Genomic DNA, 25,654 nt, shown 5'->3' with positions numbered 1-25,654 from the left:
AGATTTCCCCTGTTGCTTCCTCCAATTCTTCAATAATGAAATGATCATGTCAAGACATTTCAGGAATTTATTAGCTTCTCTGCTTTGGCATAAAGAAAAGTTAAGCTGGTGTCTAGGTGATTGAATCTCCCATGCCTCTTCCATTGTACCTTCCTGACAGGTTGTTGAAATCTTCCCTGAATGCCTCTTTTTCCTCCTTCTGTCCAAGTGGTCTATATTATACTTCCTTGACAATGTTGCTTCTCTATCTCTTGGTATTTTTCCTCAACCAAAAACTTGCTACACTTCCAGTTACTTTATTTCCTTACATTCACATATCTCCTTAATATATAATGCTACTCTATCTCTCCTTTAATCTGTTTTGTTCCTTTTGAATAAAGTATAAGTTTTCATAACCATATTCTAGTCACAAGTCCCATCCTATAAAGTTTCAGTGGTAGCTCTGAAGTCAAATGTGTCTGCTTGCATTAAAATCGTTAGCTCAAGCCTGTTTATTACCAGTGCATTGTGCAATTGGGTATACACATCTGAGGCTGTGAGTTTATTGCTGTCTTGCTTCTTAGATATTATCTCCTTTGAATTACTGGTCTTCTACACTGATATTCTTCTTGCTTTACATAGGATATTTTCTGTGATTTCTTGCTTGGAAGATATATATATATATATATATATATATATATATATATATATTTTTTTTTTCTCCACCATTTTCCATTGAACTCCTTCTTGATCAAAGTCACAAGACTCCGAGCAAAAGTGTGTGTGTGTGTGTGTGTGTGTGTGTGTGTGTGTGTGTATGTTATGTTTGTGTGAAATCCAGACTCAGACATTTGATACTTGCTGTGTGACTTTGGGCAAACCACTTAACCCTGATTGTCTCACATCCAGTCCTCCTAGTCACATCTGTTTTCCTCTGTATACCAGCCCTACTGAAACTGCACTGTTCAAGGTCCTGCCTGTGCTCCTGCCTGTGAAATTCCCTGGTCTTTTTTAGTATTCTTCCTTGCTTTCTCCAAATCATTCAGTTCTCTTGACTAGCATTTTGTTCTTGATATTCTGCTCTTGATTGGATATATTTTTGAGTTGTCTATACCTTTCTTCAAAAACTATCTTGTATTCATTTTGTAAATAGTCTTTATATGTTTATTTATGTAAAAGTTGTCCCACCTGTTGGAATGTAAGTGTATTGAGGGCAGGAACTGGTTCTGTTTTCTGTTTATAGCCCCAAGACATAGTGCACCTTCTGGCACATAATATTCATAATATTGACTTAAAGAAAGGATTTTTGATTGATCAATTGCTTTCCTCTGGTTTTCCTCCCACCTCTCTCATTACTCATTATCTTCCACTGGCTTTTGTTCATATTTTCTTAATGCAAGAATTCATGAAGCTTCTACCCTCAGCCTTCTGCCTTCATTTCTCTACATCTCCCTTGGAGATCTCATTCTTTTCTAGAATTTTAACTGGCACGTCTAAGTAGATTCATATATATATATATATATATATATGTATGTATATATATATACATACATATATATATATATATATATATATACATGCATATAAAATGAGACCTCTCTTCTGAATTTCAAGTGTGTGGTTCTTATTGACTACAGAGTATCTCTGCTTGAAAATTTTTATCTCAAAATCTTTGAATTCAAAATGGAACCCATCAAGTTTAGGCTAAAACTCTTTCTGACTTGATTGTCTTTGTGAAGGATATTGAGAGTGGGAACAGAAAGAAGATATGGGGGGGGGGGGGCAACTAGGTAGCACAGTGAATAGAGCACCAGCCCTGGAGTCAGGAGGACCTGAGTTCAAATCTGGTCTCAGATACTTAATAATTATCTAGCCATGTGACCTTGGGGAAGTCACTTAACCCCATTGCCTTATAACCCCCCCCCAAAAAAAGTGTGAAGTGAGAGAATTGGGGAGGAAAAATCAATTAGTCAAGCAGACTCCAAATTTCCAGTCCTTAATATTCCTATGGCCAATGAGATATCTACTGCCAGTTCTCTCATATTCATCCATTCTTTCTATTCCCATTCTTACTACCCTAGTATAGGTCCTTACTACTTCTCACTTTGACTAATACTGTGATTTCCTAACCTTCTCCTTACCTTCAATTTATTCATTTATCTCTCTCTCTCTCTCTCTCTCTCTCTCTCTCTCTATCTATCTATCTATCTGTTTGTTCATTTATTTATTTATTTATTCATTTATTTGTTTGTTTGTTTGTTTATTTTTTGCAGGGCAATGGGGTTAAGTGGCTTGCCCAAGGCCACACAGCTAGGTAATAAGTGTCTGAGGCCAGATTTGAATTCTGGTACTCCTGATTCCAGGGATGGTGCTCTATCCACTGTGCTACCTAGCCACCCCTTACCTTCAATTTATAATAATTATAATGTCTTGTTCTTCATTTTTGAAGAAGCCCACAATATCAGGGAGGTAATGCCATGGCAAGTCCATGAATTGAATTTGAGTGAGAGGGTGCTGTGTTAAGGCACCTGTCTCACTTTCTCCTCAAGAGCCATCTGGATCACATCAATGAAAAATTATTCTTCTTAATACATAACTGTTTACAAACTTTCACTGGTTCTCCATTATCAACAAAAAAGGACTTATTGTATCATTCAAGACTCTCTTGAAGCAGCATCATCTCACATTCTCTGTCCACATTTATCATATGCTTCAGTCAATTTGAGATTCTTGTGTGTTCTTCAAATAGATTCAACATTTTCCTGCCTCTGCACCTCATCTGCCAGAAATAACCTCCCTTGTCTAAGCCTATTGAAATATTGTTGATCCTCCAAAGGTTTAGTCAAATGCTATCTCCTTTATAAACCTTCCTTGACTTCTCAACTAGAAGCAATTACTGTCTCATCTGATATTCCAAGCCAGAAGTCATCTCATCCTCCTCAGATCTCCTTGTACCTTGTGTAGATTTCTCCTTTGTAATTTGAATGAATGAATAAGTATTCATTAGAAATTTAATATGTGAAAAACATTGTACTAAATGTTAGAGATACAAATAGAAAAATAGACAGACTCTGATCTCCTGAAGCTCACATTCTGATAGAAGAAAACAGATTTCAGCTGCAAGTCATATGGAAGGAATCCTTGGATCTTAGGAGGTAGATAATAATGTATCTTCATTAATGCCATTTAACTGAACAAAGCCTTATCCATTTTTGATGAACCTTTTTGTACACAGGAGGTAATTAATACTTTTCTTAAAAATGGTATTCTATTTTGTATTTTTGTACATGTCATCACTAGACTATAAACTCCCTGAGAACAAGGACTGTCTTCTTCATCTTTGCCTCCTTTAGCCTTTAGCAATGAGCAGATCACAATCTCTGTAATATATGGTAGCACTTGGTTTGTAGAGAAATCTCAATTACTATAGTCCATGAACACTGGTATCTAATCATCTGGGATTTCTTTCTACAACCAAGTACAGAAAGAGAGATAATGTCCCTAGAAAATAAAGTGATGTCAGAAATTTTTTTATAACTCAAGATTTCAAAGGATCTTTGATCTCACTGATGTATGAATTCTTTCCAGTGAAGCAATGCCATCCAATCCATGTTTTTTCATCCTAAAGGTTTCTCACCCATGCCCTCATAAATCTTCTGTGGGGGGAAGGGATGAAAGAGATCTATTAGGGCTTTCATCTAGACCATTGCACTCCAGTTTTTAACATAACCTAACCATCTGCTGTCTCTTACCCTGGCTATGTGTCTAGCACATCTCTTTTATTTTGTTCTATAGTTTTCTAATTATCTCTTCTACTCCTGTTGGATATGTATTCATTGGTAAAAAATTCATTACCTGTGTCTACTAGACATGCTCTATGGATAACCAGTATTTTAATTCTTTAGAAATTTTATGACTAAATCCTGGCATGTTACTTGAGTCTGAGAAGTCAAAGGACTTGCTTAGAATAATAGGGCTGGTAAATGCCAGAAGCAGGATTTGAACACATATTCCAACTCTAAGCTCCAAAGTATCCTCTAGGTCACCAGTATTTGTCTAACCATATCTTTTTTTCTCCTTTTCTAGGTCAGAACTGCACATTCAATTTGCAAGGCCCCAATGGAACAGTTGAGAGTCCTGGATTCCCGTATGGTTATCCCAACTATGCCAACTGTACGTGGATCATCACAGCTGAGGAACAGAATAGGATACAGCTTGTGTTCCACTCTTTTGCACTAGAAGAGGACTTTGATGTGTTGTCAGTGTTTGATGGAGTACCAGAGCAGGGGAATCTTCGAACAAGGTACTGACCTTTGCATAAAGAAATTGGTGCTGCCAGTGTGCCATCTGCAGTCTGTGCAGTGATGAACCGCCTGGGTGAAAGGTTTATGATGTAATAAACAAAGAATGGGTTTGGAGAGGGGCATGAAAAGCTCATCTTTCCATTCTTATGATCTCATGGAGTTCCTGAATACTTCCTGCTTGCTTAGAAAGACTAGGTAGATGGAATTTATGAGTTAGGTACTTAGGAAGATTAATTTACATGCAGAAGTATATGTGTGCATATACTCATATATACTTATCTACTTACTGGACTTACTGGACTGATGTGTATATGTATATGTATATATATATATATATATATATATATATATATAGAGAGAGAGAGAGAGAGAGAGAGAGAGAGAGAGAGAGATGTATGCACACATCAGTGTTCAATGGTCTATAATTTTGTCAGCATCCTCCTTTTACAAATATGAAAAGCTGTATCTTTGTTAATGGTCTTTATTAGTTGCTATTGTGGAATCATCCTGTAGCCAACCTGATGATGAGCCTTTTGCCCTTAATTATACTCATCCTTTCACACCAGACACATCAAGTCTGTTTCTTGTACTGTACTCAAAATCTTTTCCAGATTTGTTCAACTTTCCTGAATTTATGCTCTGCTAGGTTTCATCTTTGATAGCTTAAGGTCATCTATAAGCTTCAGTTGAAACATCAGTTGAAACATTCTTCCTGAATGTTGTACCCTCTATTTTCTAGAGAAGATCATTCAGGAAGGGGAAGAAGAGGGCAGAAATAAGGGTGGTTTCTTAATGTCAAAATATCAATCAGCCTGATTCAAGAGAACTGAGTAAGGAGTTGGAAGATACACTCCCATTGAAAATTACACTAATTGCAATGAGGTTGAACATTCCAGACCAAATGTCTACTTTGGGGAGGACCTATTGTGGGGTAAAACTGAAACGATGAGAACCAAGGTTTCTCACCTGAAACAACTTCTGTTACAAAACCCATCAAATCTTCCATCAAAGAATGACTTCTTTAGGATCCTAGACTTCTAATGATCTGCTGTGCAGAGACAATGTGGTTTAGTGAATAAACTATTGTACCTGGGATCATGCAAAATGGTTTTGAAGCCCTTGGACATATCACTAAACCTCTCTTAGTCTTAGTTTCCTCATCTGTAAAATGAGGATAACAGTACCATTTACTTTAAAGGGTTGTTGTGAGGATATGTTATGAGAATATGAGATAATATGTATAAACCTGTTTGTATATTTTTGCTCATTGTTCAGTCTTTCAGTCATGTCTGACTCTTTTTGATTCCATTTGGGATTTTCTTAGCAAAGATATGGAAGTGGCTTGTGCTATTTCCTTCTACAGTTTATATTACATATAAGGAAACCAAGACAAACAAAGTTGAGTGACTTGCCCATGTTCACACAGCTGGTAAGTATCTGAGGTCATATTTGAACTCAGGAAGATGAGTCTTCCTCACATCAGACACTCTCTGTTGTATGCTGTCAACTATTTCAAAGACTATATAAATATTTGTTATTAACTGGTAACCTAGGTAACCTTGCATTGCTAGTGCCATCTCTCTGTAGTTACTTTCATTCACACTGTATATGTCTTATATGTTTAATATTATATTCATGCTAATACACTATTTGAATGGGAGTTCCTTGAGGGCAGAGATAGATAACTTTTCTTTGTATCCCTGGCATTTAACACATTACCTGGGACATAGTAGGAACTTAATAAATTCTTACTGATGACTGACTCAGCAATAGTGGCCAAGTAATTCCTGTCCTTTCCTTCCATAAGTTAGCTCTCCTTATATCACCCTTGTTTCCCCTTTTAATTACCATTTGTGATTATGCTGTTCATGTGACTTAACACAGAAGGGAAAGTTCTTAATCTGAAATTTAGACTTGTTTTCACTCATTTCTTTGTATCCCTAGTACTTAGGACAGCATCCATTACATAGTAAACTCAACAAATGCTTATCAATCAGAACTATGTTGAATATCTTGCTTTTTATTGGGGATCAAGATTAGAGGCAGAAAATGTCATGCAAAGAACAATGGTGATGACTAACAAAAATATAAGTTGGAATCCTAATTCTGCCACTTAATTCCTGGAAAAACTTGATGACTTTCTGGGTCTTAGTTTCTTCTTTTGCAAAATAAAAGCTAAGTTTCCTTTCATTTGGAAATCCTATGATATTGACCACCTGGAGTTCAATCTGATGATATTATAGAACTATATATTACCTAGAGTTCTTTTGAGGTATGTGTTGATAACTCAATACCATTGGATAGAAGCCAAGGCAGATGTGCTTTACCAAACACCCTCTTTAGTCCAATTCATTTCAATGCCTTCTATTGGCATCCTAGTGTTTCTGTTTTTGTCCTGTGGGACCCCCTAGACCTGTCAATTTTCAGCTTTCCTCTTGTGTCTGACTGCCTCGGATTGTCACCTGGAGATTGTGAGCAGTGGTTGGGAGTATGGAGCCTGGAGATCATTGCTGTTCACCTAGGTTCCTGCAGAGGTCTGGTAGTTGATACAGAAGGGAAAAATGATAAGTGGAATGACTGCCAAGGAATGTAGAAACAGGTATTCATTGTAAAAGGAGAGCTTTTGCCAAGAAAGGACTGCTTACCACGCTGGGGACCAGCAATCATTGTATGGAAGGCTTTCCAAGACAAAGCCCACTGACCCCAAAACCAGATGAAAATTTGTCAAACTCTATATTTCTATATCTATATCAAACCTACTGTACCTTTCTAAATTCATTACCCATTATTTATTTTTTAATCTAATTTAATTTTTAATTCATGAAATAATGAAACTACAAATTTGTTATATGCAATTTGTATATCTCCTTTTTTAAAAGACCTTTGCTTTTAACCTGTATTTGGAGTCCCCCAAAACCTGGTGCTCCTTTCAGTCCAAAGAGAAGCTGAAGCTTCAACCCCTGTGAATGGTTATGGGACAAAAACAGAGAAAACCAGAGCCAACCACCAGATAGTAATGAGACATGGACACCTAGCAGTATGCATCAGAGACTCCACAGTTTGGCCTTGAAGACACATAACCATGTTGTCTCTCAAAAAAAGAATGTGACTCACTATTCTTAGCCACAGAGGGCAGAACTAGAACCTCTGTGGGAAAGCTGGGGGATCAAAATGCAGAGTCAGAAAACAGTCATTGGGTTGATAGAGATGTGGGTCAGGAGGAGTGCCTACCAGCCTACCAGTAGAATTGGGCAACATTTATTGAAGTGCCCAGCAAAGCTCATGATCTTAGGCATTAAAGGAGATACAGTCCCAAGAGCAGCAGCCAATTTGAGAACCAGAAAAATCTCAGGATAACCAAATGAACCTGTAAAAGTTCTTCAGTTTTTCATCCTTAGTTTCTCAACAGAGTAGGGCTGCTGACTTCAAAGACCTGCATAGTGTCCTTAGGACTGTCTCTTGGCTGCTAAAATCATCACTACTAACCTATTATTAACTTTTTCTGTTACTCATTCATGCATTATAACAAGAGTAACTGATAATTAAGAGAATGCAACAAGTGTAATGGACTACTTAAGGAGTAAACTCCCCCTGACTGAAGGTATTCAAAGATCCTTAAAAATTAGAGGATCTCTGCTCATGTGTGGATTAGACAAAGGAGCCTTTCAGTTTCTTTCCATCTCTGAAATTCAATTCCTACCATCAAAGATTTAGAGTTGGAAGGGAACTTAGAGTTAACTAGTCTAAATCTTGCATTTTATAGATGTTGAAATTGAGATGTATATATGTTAAGTTGACTTACCCAAGTTCATATAGCTAGTAACAACACCATCATCATCACTAAAAACAATAATATTCATAGTAGTAGCAATAGCAAATAAAATTTAAATAATGTTTTAAGGTTTGCTAAATGATTTACAAATATATCATTTTATCATGTCAACCTTGGAAGGGAGGTTCTATCATAATCCCCATTTTTACAGATGAAGAACTTGAAGATGAGGCAGGTTGAATAACTTGTCCAGGGTGGCACAGTTAGTAAGAGTCTGAGTCTGGATTTGAACTCAGGTCTTCCTAACTCCAGGTCTGGTGTGCTATTCACTGAGACATCTACTAGACCAATGGTAACAAACCCACATCTTCTGATTTTAAATCTAGACATTTCCCATTCCAACCCATTATGAGATTTCATGCTTTCTGATTGCTTTAGTGACAGGCAGATTTTGACATAAAATAAAATTTTTCCAACAATGAGAGCTGTTCAAAATAAGAATGGACTGTTAATCAAAGACTGAGTTCCCCATCAGTGGTCATAATCAAACAGAGCAGGATGACCCTTTGGCTGGCATTACTTTAAAAAGAATTTCTTTTCAGGTAGGCCTTGGACTTAATAACCATTGAGGGCCTTTCCAGCTTCAGCATTCTATGATTTTACTCCATATCTCTCTTGTTTCTCTTCCAGCATACTCCCACACCTCTCCCCATCTCTTTTCTCATTAAACTTTGCAGTCCCTGCCAATGCTGGTTTCTCCATTTCTAGGCTATCAATTTTATGGGTTTTCTCCCCATTGGTCTGATTTCCAATTTGGTTTATCATCTAGCTGCTATATCAGGAGATGTATGAGAATGTGTCATTCATCCAAATGTATGTTCTCTTAGGTGGCCCAAATTAGCTTTGGGAATGGGAAAGGAGAAGTCAGGTCAATTTCCTTGGAGAAAATGCAGTCCTTCCTTCCTTCTTCTTGCCCTCCTCCACCCTGACTCCATGTCAGAATTAATGTGCCAATGTAAAAGAGAAAGCATCTCCTTCCTCCTCATGGAGCTCCAGTGATTCTTTTGCTTGCTAAATAGAGACACTGTTATAAAGGGAAGGTGCAGAGTTGGGGGTGGAGGGGTGAGTTGGAGGGAAAGAAGATGGCAGCAGCAGCTGAGGCCATGAACCATGCCATGGAGGTGTCCTTCACCAAACCTGAGAGCAGTGAGAAGCCCAAAGCCAAGGGCATGACATCCATGGACTATTGCTTCCAGTCCTATGTGCACTTTGGCATTCATGAGGAGATGCCCAAGGACAAGGTGTGGACCCATATACTGGCACTTGTTCAAGAACAAGGTGGTACTGGATGTGGGCCCAGGCATTGACATCCTCTGCATGTTTGTGGCCAAGGCTGGAGCCCACAAGGTCATGGGGATCAAGTGTTTCAGCATCTCCAACTACGCTGTCAAGATTGTCAAGGCCAACAGCCTGGGCCACGTGGTGACCATCATCAAGGTGGAGGAGGTAGAGCTACCCATGGACAAGCTGGATGTGATCATCAGCAAGTGGATAGGCTACTGCCTCTTCTATGAGTTCATGCTCTGTTCTCCATGTGGAGACAAGTGGCTGGTCCCTGTATGTGACAGCCATCAAGGACCAGCAGTACAGGGACTACAAGATTCACTGGTGGAAGAACACCTACGGCTTTGATATGTCCCAGATCAAGGATGTGTCTATCAAGGAGCCCCTCATGGACATGGTTGACCCCAAACAACTGGTGACCAACTCCTGCTTCATCAAGGAGGTGGACATCTATCTACACAGTGCACATGGATGACCTACCTTCACCTCCCCCTTCTGCCTGCAAGTGAAACGGAATGACTATGTCCACTTTTTAGAGGGTCATGTACTTCAACATCAAGTTCATCGCTGCCACAAGCACACAGGCTTCTCCACAAGCCCCCAGTCCCCTTACACACACCAGAAGCATGGAGGATTACCTCACACTGAAGATGGGCAAGGAGATCTTTGGCACCATTGGCATGCAGCCCAATGCCAAGAACAACTGAGACCTGGACTTTACCATCGACCTGGCCTTCAAAGGCCAGTTGTGTGAACTCTCCTGCTCCATGGACTACTGGATGTCAAGACCTGGCCCCTTGGGGACACCACCCTGGGCCCCTCCCTCATGGCCCTACCCTCCCTGGGCCAGGTCTCCTGCCTCAGCCAGCCCACACACCCCAGGGAGCCAGGCACCCTCCTGGGGGCCGAGGGGGCCAGCTTGATTGTTTGAGGTCCCCTCTAGCCCCTTCCCCTGTCCTCTGTCCTCCATCCCCAAGCCCTGCTCCCTCCCATGGGTGAGTGAGGAGCCCAGGGGCAACATCATGACTGTGTTTTTATCATAACTTATGTTTTTATATGGTTGCATTCATGACAATAAATCATCAGCTGTTGGAAAAAAAATAAAGGGAAGGTGCTTGAGTACTTGCTTCAAAAGGACAGAATCTTCCCAACATTATAGTTCCCTACTTGTATTCTTAGTAAAATGAAGGATTGAATGAGCTCCACAGTTGCATTGCCCAAGCAGTTCTGACTCCTAGTGATACAGGGTTGGAAATAAGCTGTCCTTGAGAATGTAGGGAAAATTATCCTAGGCCAGGAAGACAGAAGACTACCTCTTCCCAGAGGTAAGAAGGGAAGGAGTAGACTGTGAATGCTACTGTCTCTAAAACATTTTGTCTCTGTGAATGCAAGAAATGCTAGGAAGTAAGGAATAGATTAAAGAAGAGTTACATAAGGATAGGAAGAGCTTCAGAGACAAAAGAAAGGAATACCTGAAATTCTTAGAATCTTAGAAGAGATCTCAAGGCCATCTAGTTCAATACTTAGCTGATGGAGAAATTCCCTGTTTCCAAATAGTTGTCATGCATACCTGATGTATATAATGATGAGAGACTCACTGCCTTCCAAGGCAGCCCATTTTACTGGGCTCTAATTGTTAGGAATTGTTAGGAATCAGAATTTGCTTCGTTGTAAGTTAAATCTTACATAGAAGCAAATTCTGATTCCTTGAAATTTCAATCCATGAAAGATTTCTTAAGCATTTATTATGATCTATAATTCAGCAAGCATTTATTTAGTGCCAATTGTTTTCCAGGCAGTAGGATAAACTCTGGGCATTCCAAGAAAGATAAAAGAAGCTACAAAGACAAAAGTAAAGCAATCTGCCAACTCTAGACCCCAAGGAGCTTACATTGAGGAAAGCAACATTTTTATAGATGAAAAAGAACTCAGGGATGAGAAATGGAATAACAATGAGTGAGAAACAGCAAGAACTTCACCTTAGCTGGTCATTAGAGTATATAAAGGGGAATAATAAACCTGGAAAAGTAAGCTGAGATTAGGTTGTGTAGAATTTCAAATGCTACTCATAAGAGTCGATATTTTATTCTAGATGTAAGGGAATTGTTGAGATTTATTGATTAAAGAAGTGACATAGGCCAGTGTTTTAGGAAATCCCTTTGGCAGTTACATGGAGATTAAATTACAGTAAGGAGAACCCTTCCCCCCAGCTCCAAATTCTGCTCTCTGGAACCAAGTAGAAATAAGTATAATTCCTCTTTCACATGACAGTCTTTCAAATACATGCAGAGAACAATAGTATCCCCTGTCTCTCTTTCCAGATTAAAACAGGCATAGTTCTTTCAAATGTTCCTTGTTATGTCAAGACTTCCAGTCCCCCTCACCAACCTATTCACCTGCATATGGCTACTACCCTTCAATTCAGCAATACTTCAATATATCTGTGTTCTCCTCAGAGTAAGCATTCTTTCCAGTTTTCCTTACTCATCCTCTGTAATTCTAGTTCATGAATTCTCACAGGGTGTCATAGATCTCAGCTGCTTGTTTCTCTTAAAATGTGGTCTTACAAGGGCAGAGAACAAAGGAACTATCATCTCTTTCATTCTCATTGTTATACATATATTAAGAGTGCTTGGATGTCATTAGTATTTCTGGATATTGCTGATATCAATCACATTGTTGATTCATATGGAGCATTTGGTCCATTAACCCCCTCAGATCTTTTTCATACAAACTATTGCTTAACCAAATCTTCCCCATCTTATAAATAAGGGGAAAATCTTTCAAATAAGTGAGCCTGTATAAGAAACCTGAGAATGTCAGAGATTGACTACCAGGAAATATGAAGTGATAAACTTCTCTTTTTTACATTTCTTTATATCTTAGCTTAGTAACTAATACATAGTAGTCATTTAATAAAAGTTTATTGACTGACTGACCCTTCTCATGAATTCAGGAATTTTCTTCTAGTATAGTCTGAGCTAAGACAGAAACATTCATACTTGTAATATCAAAGTACCACATAGCCTTGGTGGAAAAAGTTTGTTTTGCCTCATACCAAAGCAAGATGGTACAATGGACAGAGTATTAGACTTGGAGTTTAGAGGGATATAGGTTTGAATTCTGCCTCCAACATGAACTATCCATACCACTGTGGCAAAGTCAGCCTCTCTGAGCCTCAGTTTCTTTAGATACAAAACAGAGAAAGTGGTGGGGTCATTGTGAAGTCAAATGACTTAGCAAATCTTTAAGAATTATATAATCAACTATGTTATATATGGAAAATTTCATAATCTAGAATTAGACTTAATTTCCTTTCTTTTATTCTCAAATGGCCCTGTTCTCCTTTCCATCTCTTGGCATGTTCCATTCTTTTGAGCCTTTGTGGTGTCCAAGACATTTCAAGCACCAAAGTGTTCAGTGGATTTAATTTCTGTCTCATGTGTATATATATATTTGTGTATAATATATAAGCATATATATGAGCATATACATATATATATATATAAAATGATTTGATCAATAGGTATACATATGTATACATATAAAGTATATGTATAAATATACATATATATATACATATATATATATATATATATTTGTATAGGCATATGACTTTTCCTGATTTAGAATATAAACCACCTGAGGGCAGGAGCTATTTTATCTCTGTATCCCCAATAAAAATCCTAAGACTTGGTACATGCATGATAAGCACTTAATAAATGCTTGTCTAGTAATCAATACCTTGACAAAACAAGGCTGGGAAATCCTATAGAGAACTGAAGTCCCACAGATAGAGCTGGACAAGGGCAAATTGTGATAAGGACAAAATGAAGGGGTTTTGTCCTATTCTCCATCCCTTCTTTCTTGTCCTGTGGTATATTTCTCCTACTTTGGGCTGTTCCTAGAAGATATCAGGGATTATTTTTATTTATCTATTTGGATCCACTGTGCTTTGCTTGATAATGGTCAGTGATTAATAATGCTTCACTTATTCATTCATTCATTCATAAAAATTCATAAAACTTCACCCTTTACATGGACGGAACCTTCACATTGTCCTCTGAATTAGACCAGACCAACTTTCCCCTATTATCTTATTCCTCCCCCCCCCCCCCAACACCCAGAGAGGGCAGGGGCTGTTTTTGTTTTTTCCTTTCAACTCTAGTATTTGGAAGAGTGCCTGACTCACAGTAAGTTCTGAATAAATGCTTGATGACTGATTGATTGCTAATTCCCCCAGGCTCTGCTCTGATGGTCTTCTTAATGTCCATGAATGGGTAACATATCTGCATTACAACGCTAAATGGATTCTTTTAACCCGGATTCTAATGGCTGGTTGTCAGCTACTGTGGCAAGCTTGTTAGGGAGATTTTTAGGGTCTCTTTGGTACCCCTCTAATTTCATATGTGGTTTGTGCCCTGGTCTTTGTAAGGACTGGTAATGCAGAAGCCATTCTGCCAAAGCAGTCTTTTTGTCCTGAAATTATACAGATCGTTGCCTCAGATCCTTTATTTCCCCTCAGTCTGGCTGGCATTCATCAAGGAAATGAGATATGTGAGCTTCTGTGTTCCAGGTCAGAAAATCCAGGCTGGACAGGAATATGTGTCTGTGTGGTCTCTGCCCTGGAAACCTTTCTCTTTTTTTCCCCTACAGAGCACCCCTGTGCCAGGAGCAAATGATGAAGGGTGTGTAGCCTTTATCAGTACTTCCCCTCCCTTAAACCTCTTACAGGAGAAGAAATCAGGTCAGAGCCACAGCATAAAGATAGGGGTATGGACTGGAATTTAAATTTCTGTATGTTTTGGTCAATCAATCAACAGTGAGAAACAGTTGCAGAAAAATCACTGAACCTAGAGTTCACAGTATCATATAGCAAGAAGAAATCTTAGAGATTTGGAAAGTCACACTATTAAGGCTGGTAGAAGACTCACCATTCTTGAAATCAGGAAGTCATTCCTCTGAATCTAACTAATTTACTAGTCTTTCAACCTCTCTAAGTCTTAGTTTCCCCCATCTGTAAAATTGGGATGTTAATAATCATAGATAGCACTTTCCTTACTAAGTCACTGCCATGATTCAAGGAAATAATGTCTATCAAGCACTTTGCAAAACTTTGGGTGCTATATAAATACCAGTTGCTATTTTTCCAATTTGATTTTCAAATTTCATAGATGAGGAAACGGAGGTCTGGAAAAATTAACCAAGGTCAAATAGGTAAATAAATGGTTTACTACAAAACTCCTTTATTTAGACATTATTTTATGCCAAATATGAAGGATACAAAAAAAAGGCAAAAATGTGATCCCTGGCCTCAGAGTTTGTACTCTAATGGAGAAGACAACATGCAAAAAGCTGTGCCTACAAGATGTATACAGTGTAAATGGGAGGTAATATCCCATTAACAATAACAGTGGATGAGGGTTGGAGGGGTACAAAAGACTTCATTTCAAAAGGGGGAAGTTTTGCTGAATCTTGAAGCCCAAGTGAGGATTCAAATCCAGGTCTCCTGATTCATTCTGTTACTCCATTGTCCATTCCATTCCATTAACCTTCCTCTTGTATCACCACCACCACCACCACCACCACCATCATCATCATTCTTCCCTTCCTCCTCCTCACCCTCATCACCACCATCACCATTACCACCTCCACTACCATCATTATAATCACCATTTCTTTTCCCTCACCCCTTTCCTTACTGCCCATCTCCCCCTCAGTTGGAATACTGACTGCAATATTTCTGCTTCTGGCTGTGATTGCCCCAAGTCCTATTACCCTTCTCCTAACAAATCATTTGCATTCCCAATGTTTCCAGAGATCCATGGGTCCTTACCATCTACTCTGCTGTTTTGTCTGCTAAGCATCATATAACCTTTCCATCTCCATGAAATGGAAGCTTTCTTTATGTATTGTCTCCCTTTCCTTGAGTGTAGAGACTGTCTTGCCTTTCCATTTGGGGTTTACCATGATGCCTTGCTGATAGTATGTGCCTAATAAATGTTAATTCATTTATTCATTCATTGCAGTGGGGAGAGAAAGACTAAAGGAGACAAGCAGAGAGACTGTCATGGTATCAAAGGGAGAGGTCCTGTTCTCAGACTGTGGGATGTTATCAGGTTAACAAACATTCTCTCTAACTGCTAGTATATCCCTAGCTTCCCTAATGAAAATAAAGCAATAAACACATGCACAGAATGAATGTACTGCCATATGGACCATATATCATCCAAATTCTGACACTAATTCTGGTTCAATGAAAGGATTCCTTTTTACCAAGAGTTCATATCTGCTTCTTCCAAAACATTAGACTAAATTTACCAGGTTTGTGTTCTGTTTGTATTGATGTATCAGCAGCTCCTGCTGCTCAGAGAAACAGCTCCCAGAAAGATGGCAGAAAAATGCATTAAACACAACTCTGACACGGTGCCAAAAGACTTGAGTTCTAATCCTAGATAATCCACTTGGGCAAATCTATTCCTGCTCTACATCTCAGGGAATTTCCCTGTGAAATGAGGAGGATGCATTCAATGAGGCCCCTTTTGAATATGACATTATAGAATGTCATGACATTCTCAAGACATGAGAAGTCAGCTTCTCAATGGATCAGGTTTTCATTCTTGTTATTGTACTCCAAGCACCCAGCATAATGCCATGTTTGTTGAATGAAAGAATGACACTATGTTTCTCAGTACTTTCAATGATAGAATCTATTTGAAATCAAATATGCAATGAAGATGGGCCTTCTTCTTATACTATTTCAGAGTGGTGGAAGAGCTAAAGCATGTAGGAATTTGGGGATTTTCCAGGGAAGAGAAGACTATATTAAGAAACACATGGTGTCAAAAATAGGTTAGATGATGGTCCCACCATTCTTTGCTCTGAGCAAATCACACAGGAAGGATTAAATTCACTTTATACAATTTTTGGAGAAACTTGGTCAGTTGGAGAACCTGCATGGAAAGATAACCAAGATTATGAAGGAAATGGAGACCATGGAATACAAGAATCACTTGAATAACTTGGCGTGGTTACCCTGGAGATGAGAAGACTTAGGGGGAAATGTCATGGTGGTCAGAGATAAGCTAGGTGTTGTGGTGTATAGAGTGCTGGACCTGAAGTCAGAAAGATCTGAGTTCAAATTCACCTTTAGATAGTCTCTATGTGATCCTGGGCAAGTCTCTGTCTCATCATCTGTGAAATGTGTGACAGTGTGTGAACAGTGACAATATCTACTTCATAGGGTTTCTGTAAGGATCAAGTGAGATAATATTTGTAAAGTTCTTTGCAAACCTTTAAGTGCCATAGAAATGATAGCTACTATTTGTCCTCCTCCTCCTCATTATCATCATCTTCAAGTATCTGAATGGTGGTTATTAGTTCTTTTCTGATTATTCTCAGAGGGCATAAAAGTAAAGGGTGGAAGATTTAGAACAGCAGATTTTGACCATGTTAGGTAAAATTTCTTAACATTTAAATCTGTCCTAAAATGGAATTAACTGCCTTAGGAAAGAGTGTATTCCTTTATCTTGCTAGTCGTCAAATAAAAGATGGATAGTCAGCCATCAGATGCATCATCAAGGGGACTATAGGTCATCTGTGACTTGCACTGGTTGTCCACTGAGGTTCCTTCTCTCTCTAAAGTTCTGTGACCAGTACTAAAGTCATCCAGATGTACATTATCATAGAGGCAGTGATGAATGTTTGAAACAGAGTCCATAAATCTATTCTCCTACATAATTAAATGTTCTCCCTGGATTGCAAGCCTCCTATTGTTGAACAATTTAATGTGGAACTGAGTTCCCTAATAGAATAAGAGTAAACATAATCCAGGGAGACATTTGCTAATAAACAGCATTGGTGCATATTGGGAATTTACATTGTGTTTGTGATAAGAACAGCGATGTTCGGCCCAGTGAAGCACTCCTTCATTTAGATGTTTAGCACTCCTGTTATGAGAGTCACTACAACTTTTCTCCTCAATTGCTTACGGTACACATTCTGACCGACAGCTGAAATCCTATTGTTCTGGTAGAGAGTATCTGTGGGAGACTGGGATGCAATTTTCATATGAGTGGGATTTCTAATTCATGATTTTGTTGAGCAGGGCCTAAAATAAGGAGAGAACATGGAGATGGAGGCCAATGAGGGTCTGAAAAATCTGCCTGGAGTTAGGGTGGAGGTCTGGGGGTCTTTTACCTTCAGAACCTAGGGAGCATGCCTGGGGGAAGCATACAGAAACACACAGCTTCAGATTTGGAAAGGATTTAGTGGCCATCTAAGCCAAACCATGTCAGATAAATAATCCCCACTACAGCACACCTGACTAATGACCCTTCAACCTTTGCCTGATGACCTCTAATGAGGGTAAAATGCTCTATTATTTTTCATCCCACTGAGGCAGTCATTGTAACTTCTGTACAACTTGATTTTACCTAACATAAAGCCTAAATCTACCTTTTGCAATTTCCACTCATTATTTCTGGTTTTGAAGAAATCTAATCTCTCTTTCCATGACAACTGTTCAAGTGCTTGAGGAGGGTATCCATTACTGAGCCTCCACTCCTCCAACACCCCCCAGATCCTTTCAGTTCTAGGCCCATTTGCCATTTTGATTAGCCCTCTAGTTTATCAATATCCTTCCTTAAAATGCTCAAAACTGATCTCAGAAATCCAGGTGACAGTCCAATGGGACTAGTAATTTCTTTATTCGTGGAAGCTATGCCAGAAGAAATAACACCCAATAGACCTGTGACTCTTATTCATTGTCTTTCCCCAGAGTGGCAATTCCAAGAGTGGTGCTATTGGTAAATTGATGACCAGCAAAACTGACTTGAGAAGAAAGATGAGTGACTCCTTATTCCTTATGACCATGGTTTCAGGGCACAGCAGGAGAGAAAAAGAACTCTATGAAGTTCTGTTCATATTTTCTCTTGCTGAGAAAGTAACACTATGTCCTCACCTAAAGTTGAAATACTCAAACTTTCAGGAAGGATGGAGACAACAGGAAGAGATGTTTCAATGGACCTGTGATCTTCTCCACATGGATTCTCCCTTTGCTGACTATTTCTATTTTGACCCTGGAGAAAATCACCTGTGGAAACAGATGTGAGCATTCCTTCAGCGTCTTAGGTTCTTTCAAGAACCAAGATAAGATTTTCTTTTTAAATAACTCAAGACTAGGACTTTTGCCTCCAGTTCTGACTACTTACAGAGCTTCTTTTTTAGAAACTCAAGCATCAGGAATGCCGACTGATGGCTTGACCCATCTTGGTCACCTCTCACAGTTCAGTGGTGATGATGCTCTCCATGTGGACTCTTTAAATAGTTAAGACTGATGATGGTGACTGAACCTCATCAGGCTTGGGGACTAACTGGGAAAGCCTGAGGGTGGGAGCCTGGCCTTGACCAGTCTGAGTAATTCCAGAGGTTACCTAGCAGGCCAGTCCTTTCAGCATGGAGCCAGTCTTCTGGAGGGCCAGTTGAGTTGAGCCCAGACAAATTGTGCCAAATCTGCTACTCTCTAACACATTGACCTGTGATAAAGCTTCTTCTTGTCTCCTGACTGGTCTGCTGAGCCAAATGGCCATTTTGACTAATCCTAAGTCATTACCTTGATTCAAAATTGTTTACTTCTGAGGTCAGAAAGGCATTTATTCACAATGAGAAAACTCACTTCACAGGGTTGTTGTGAGGAACACATTAGATAAATATGTAAAGATCTTTATAAAGGGGAAGAGAATAAGCATTTATTTAGCTCCTGCTGTATTTCAGGCATTGTATAATTACTTCTTACAAATATTTTCCCATAACAATCCTGCATGACATTATCCCCATTTTACATTTGAGGCTCCTGAGGCAAAACAGAGTTAGTAGTAGTACACAGAAGTAGCAAATGTTTGAAGCTGGATTTGAACTCAAGCTTCCCAACTCCAGGCTCATTACTCTAGCCACTTGTCAACCATTAAATTTCAATACTAGCTATATATATATATATATAGTCAGTTAGTCAGTTAGTTAGTTAGTTAGTTAGTTATTGTTTATTTTGCTATTATTGTGGGTTTAGTTGGGGACAGGCTTGATGACAGGCACTGTCACTTCAGATATGATTTTGAGGTGAAAAGAAGCACTTATAAGTCATTTAACAGTTAACAAAAAAGAAATTTGTTGCTTAGTCCTACTATTGCAAGAATATGCAACAAGGATATAGTAGCACTAATCTCTATGTGCAAGCCCAGCAGAGTGTGGAGACTCAGGGGGTCCTCGGACACCTACCAAGTTAGAGAAGCCCCAATTCCAGGTAGGGGGGACATTGATGTCCTTAAGTAACCATGAATCTAGGTAGATGGAAGCAGATACAGTCCTGGAAACAGACCTTTTGAGGGAAAACTTGTCCCTGTTATGGATAAATCTGATAAATCACAATTGTTATTTTTGTTTAGCTGGGGTGGATTCTTGTTTGTGCAACTGACAAGAGCAAGAATCATGGGAGAATCACAGCAGCCCATAAATCAGTGCTTTCCCAGTTCTAGGATAAGGTGGAAATACTTCTGTGCCTTCTCTATCTTGTGTGGTTCTTATTTAATGAAATGGCAGATGTGGTGGCTGAATCATTATTTAGGATCATTGAAAAGTGATGGGATCAGCCAGGTGACACAGTGGATAGAACATCAGATCTGTAGTCAGGAGGACCTAAGTTCAAATTTGACCTCAAACACTTGATACATACTAGCTGTGTGACCTTGGGCATGTCACTTAGTCCTATTGCTTCACAAAAACAAAAAAAAATGAAAGAAAAGAAAATGCAGAAGTGTTACGGATCTTTACAATGTGAATTTGTGCTTATCAATGTTCTGAAGAAGAACAAATGTTGCTTGGTTTTTCAAAAAAGAGAGAGGTTAGAACCTAAGACTTGTGTCAGAGAATTTTACTTTAATTCCTAGCAATTTCCTATAATGTATTATTCAAGGAGTGGTAACATCTAAGGAAGCAGTGATCCCAAAAGGCCAATGAATATATGTCACATTATAGCTAAGTCATTTCCTCTTTTGGATTGAGTTACTCTATTGATAGGTAAGGGAAATGCTATGTACTCACCCAAATTTTACCAAACTTCTCCCAAAACTTTCCTTATAAAGGACAGAGATTAGATTTGTAGCTCATTCCACTTTGAAGCTCTCTCTAAGATGCCATAGGACAAGATGCTCCCAGCTCAATCTACTATTCCCTGGTACAGGCCTCCCCCCCCCCCCCCACAAATTTTCTAGCTTCCTTTTGCGAGTCCCTTGTAAACTCTCTGTGTCCCCAGACAGCACCAGGTGCTAAACAAATATGTATTATGTTGAATTCTGGTACCCGGAGAAAAGGTAGAGAGGTATGAGCTGTTGATGTTGTTGTTTGTCCTTCATTTTTGAAGAAGACCATTGACAACAGGGAGATGATGCCATGACATGGGTGAATTGGATTTGAGTGAGGAGGTGCTGTGCTAAGTAACCTGCCTCACTTTCTCCTCTGAAGACATCTAGGTCCAGTGGCCATATGGATCAAGATGAGATGGCCTTGGATGTGAGGCAATCAGAATTATATGACTTGCCCAAGATCACATATCATGTGTCTGATGCTAGATTTGAACTCAGGTTCTCCTAACTACAGAGAAAGGGCTCTATCCACTGTACCATCTAACTGCAATGGTAGCAGTGTTGTTTGGAATTAGTTGAACAGTCATAAACAAGGAGAAGTCAATTGTTCATTGTTGATTTAAAAGAACATTGGTAGAGTATCCAGGGGAATCTCCTTTTACCTCTGTGCAATATAATAATTTTAGCAATGACTTGAATTTAGACATAAATGATACATCATCAGATTTGCAGATGACACAAAGCTAGGAGATATAGCCAATGTACTGATCAATAGAGGCAACGAAGTGTCACAGTGGTATTAGAAATGAACCTAGAGTCAGAAAGATCTGAGTTCAAATCTAGTCTTGCACACTTAACTAACTGTGTGACCCTAGGCAAGTCATTTGATCTCTGTCATCTGTAAAATGTGAATAATAATAGATTCCACCCTCAAGAGTTGTGGTGAGGATCAGGTGAGATGATATTTGTAAATTACTTTGCAATGCTAGCTATTATTATGTTCTTCTTATTTTTTTTTTAGGTTTTTTGCAAGGCAAATGGTGTTAAGTGACTTGCCCAAGGCCACACAGCTAGGTAATTATTAAGTGTCTGAGGCTGGATTTGAACTCAGGTACTCCTGACTCCAGGGCCAGTGCTCTTTCCATTGTGCCACCTAGCCATCCAATGTTCTTATTATTTTTTAAAAATCTGGAACGATTCCCATGGTTTTGCTCAAACCAGAAGAAGTTGCTGGGCTGTCCTCCCTAGGGTACATGAGCTTTGGGTCAGAGCAAGACTAAGAAAGACTGAGGGTCCTCCTCCCTTCCCATTCACCTACTTATAACCAGTCACAAAATCACAGGCTGATTTTTGGAAAGGACCAGTGTTTCTGACCAAATCTTGGTCCTATCTTAGAAGGCAACATAATTGGAAGAACTCTAGAGGAAAATCTGAAAGAGCTAGGTCAATTCCTTTTTCAAAACCATACTGGTTGTGTGTCCTTAGACAAATTGTTTCATCTTTCCAAACCCTAGGAAACTCTCTTAGAAAGTTGCAGAAAATTTCTGATCTAAATTGGCAAAAAGATTATCAGATGATGACCACATTATGACCACTCTGATGGCCCCTATAAATGGTAGCATTCTTTCTCTCCACAGCATAGCATCAACTCCCCCACAAAACTATGGATTCATGAGGCTCCTTCCATCTGCAAAAATGCCTGCTTTCCATATATCTTGTCATTCTAAATTTCCCAAAGAATTGGTGTGCTATGGTCTTCTAAGTTAAGTCAACAATTTGGCCTTTCCCTTCAGAAGTTAATGCTGGTGTGTGTTAGATGAACAGATGAAATAAAATAGCGAGTTGAAGCCTTTATTCAAATAATGTATATGTCCACATTCCCTTATTAAAGGAAAAAATGTTTTTGTTGTTGAGCAAAATAAAGAAGATTTGTAAGAAGCTGCAAATGTTCCCAGTTGCTTCAACGGTTTGAATGTATGGGCTAAATACTTTGTTCTCCTTTGCCTCTCTTGGGAAGTGTATGGGAAAAGAAAGTAGCTATTAAAAAAGGAGGGAGGGGTCTGGGGAAGGGAGGCATTCACACTCCTCTTTCCAATTTCTCCTCAAATAAAGAATCATTAAAAGCCCAGGAGGTTTATTGGGGCATCAAACAGCCCTTTAAAAATGTTTTGATGAATTAAGTGTAAACTAATTAGAAACAGGATTCAATTACCCTTGAAATACACAAGGGTTTAATAATTAATAGAAAAAGTACTTGGGGCCAAAGGCATTATGGATTTTATCAAACCCCAAACATCTGAAAAGTAAATATATTTGATGAGCTCTTGGTGCTGCCAAATTTGCCCATCCCACTTAGATCTGTCAGAGATCATTCCCTCTCATTAGTGGAGGCTTGCCAGGTCATTGGTATAATTTGTAAAGAATCCCTTAGACTGGTTTACAAAGCCCAAAGGATTCAGTGTTAGACTTGAATGGGGATGGCTGTCCCAAAGCACTATGTTCTAACTCATCTCTTCCATGACCCCTGAGCTCCTGCTAAATCATTGTGCCCCAGAAAGAAGGGTTCTCAGAACTTACTCCTTACCCCTACCCCCCCAACCAAACTCAACACTTCTGATTATGAATACTAGTTAAAGAGCTCTATCCAACCTGGAGCCTGATTCTTTGCAGTGAGTCCCTAAACATTTATTGAATGCCGACTATTTGCCTGGGTTAAGCACTAGGGATGCAAAAAGAGGCAAGAAACAGTCCCTGCCCTTAGGGTGCTTACAATCTAATCTTGTAAATAACAAAAACACACAAAGAAGTATATATTAGATGCATTTTCTTGTTCAGTTGTGTCCAGTTTGTAATGATCTTGTGGACTGTAGCATGCCAATCTTGGCCATGGAATTTTTCTGGGCAAAGATATTGGAGAGGTTTGATATTTCCTTCTCCAGTGGATCAAGGCAAACAGAGGTTAAATGACTTACCAAGAGTCTGTATGAGGTCACACAGGTCTGTGCCCAAGGTCACACAACTTGACTTGACCCAAGGCCTAGTCCTCTATCCACCTAGCCAGCTAGCTGCCTCCACAAGATAAATTAAAAAATAATGAGCAAAGAAAGCACTAGGATTAAGAGGGATTTGGAAAGCCTTCTTGTAGAAGATGAGATTTTATTTGGGATATAGAAGAAACCAAGGAAATCAATAGTGGGGATAAGGAAGGAGAGCATTCCAGGAATGGGAACAGCCAGAGAAAATGGCCAGAGCCCAGAGATGGAACAGTCGGGAATCTCAGCGTCATTGGATTAGAGTACCTGATGAAGAGCAAGATGTAAGAAGACTAGAAAGGTAGGAGAAGGTTAACTTATGAAGGATTTTGAATTCCACATGGTATTGGCTGACTCGATGTATTCATAGACTATTATCACTAGAGGTTTTAAAGGGGTCAAAAAAGCAAGACTAGGAACTTAGTTATTAAATGAAGTACTGTATAGTATAATGAAAAATGCTGAATTTGGAATTGGAGGACTCATGTTAAAAAAATCTTTTTTGTTTTCCAATATTTAAAAAAAATTTATAATAAAGCATTTATTTAAAGTGCTTAAATGTTTTGTTTTTTAAAAATCTCACTTGCAGAATATTACAGAAGGAAATGAGAGGATAAGGGAATTCTCACAAAGAAGCATTTGAGGAGAAATTAACATACAGAATTTTTAGTACGAGAGTTCGTAATGTAGCTATTATACTTATATGTGACTATTCTAAGAGCATTTTGCTCTGAGCCTAACTTGTCATTTGGTTGTATTGTTTTTCTGCTCAATCAGAGGAATAACATTTTTGACAGGTTAGCAGGTTCTGAGTTCTGGTGACTTTTTATGTTGCTTAAATTTCTCTAAGATAATACTGTTTATCCTTCATTTTTCAAAGAAGACCATGAAATTAGGGTGGTGATGCCATGACAAGCATATGAATTGGATTTTAGTGGGGGGTGCCGTGCTAAGTCACCAGCTTCTCCTCCAGAGCCATCTGGGTCCGATGGCCAGATATGAATCAGTATGACTGGAGATGGTCTTAGATGCCAGGCAGTCAGGGTTAAGTGACTTGCCCAAGGTCACACAGCTAGTAAGAGTCAAGTGTCTGAGGTCAGATGCAAACTCCCATCCTCTTGACTCCAAGGTCAATGTTCTATCCCCTGCACCAACTAGTTGTCCTAAATTTCTCTAAGGAAGAATGAAAGGGAAGAAAAATAATGACAATAGAGACATGGTCTTTAATTTTTGTTTTATTTCTTTTTTTTTTTTTGAGTTGACAACTTGTTCAAATAATTAAGTTTTAGAACTACTATTACTGAACACCAGAGTCCTATCATATTTTTCTCCCCCCCCCCCCCATTTGGAATTTACTGTGACCTTCACTCTAACCAGTCGATGATCTGACTACACACAGACAGCTGATTCTGCCATGGTCATATGCTGTCTGTTAAAATATTGTCGATTTCATTTTTTTCCGTTTGGTATTTGCTGCATCTTCCCCTTCCTGCTCTCTCCTTGAATAAAGAATTCATGATGTGTAGGCATGAGGCCTTTGAATTGTCTTCAAGCCTTTGGACTCTTTCATTTCTTAATCCCAAACCATATTTTTTAAAATAGTTTTCATGGTCTTTCTCTGTTTTCCCTTAAACATTAAAGCCAAGCATGTATCAAAGAGCACAGGGACTTAATTTGGAGATCTTGTCAGTTTTGTTCCAGAATTTCTCTATTTCTTCATCATCAGCAATAGATGTTGGCTCATAAATAGCAATTATCTTTATAGTGGTTTGTTTGCTTTCCCCCTCACCATGAGCCCTGCAAGGATCTATGGCCAAGCAACTAGAGATAGCTAGGTGACCCAGTGGATAGAGCACCATGCCTATGGTCAGGAAGACATGAGATCAAATTCAATCTCAGATGCTAACTAGTTACATGGCCTTGGACAAATCACTTAAACTCTGAAAATAAGAATCATAATAGCACCTCCCAGGTTTTTTTTGACAATCAAATGAAATACTATCTATAAAGTGCTTGGTATAGTGCCTCACATACTATAGACACTTAATAAATGTTGATTGACTGACCAATGAGCATGGAATAATC

General features: G+C 38.9%; 1 pseudogene; it reads left to right on the top strand.

The window, feature by feature from the left end:
- Positions 1-11,016, top strand: part of LOC141508670 (protein arginine N-methyltransferase 1 pseudogene) — a 101,802-nt pseudogene extending 90,786 nt beyond the window's left edge.
- Positions 11,017-25,654: the final 14,638 nt, after the last annotated feature.

Source organism: Macrotis lagotis, chromosome 1 (assembly GCF_037893015.1).
Source record: "Macrotis lagotis isolate mMagLag1 chromosome 1, bilby.v1.9.chrom.fasta, whole genome shotgun sequence".
NCBI classification, from domain to species: domain Eukaryota; kingdom Metazoa; phylum Chordata; class Mammalia; order Peramelemorphia; family Peramelidae; genus Macrotis; species Macrotis lagotis.
Note: the sequence above shows the minus strand (reverse complement) of the source record. Positions and strands in the feature narration are given on the sequence as shown.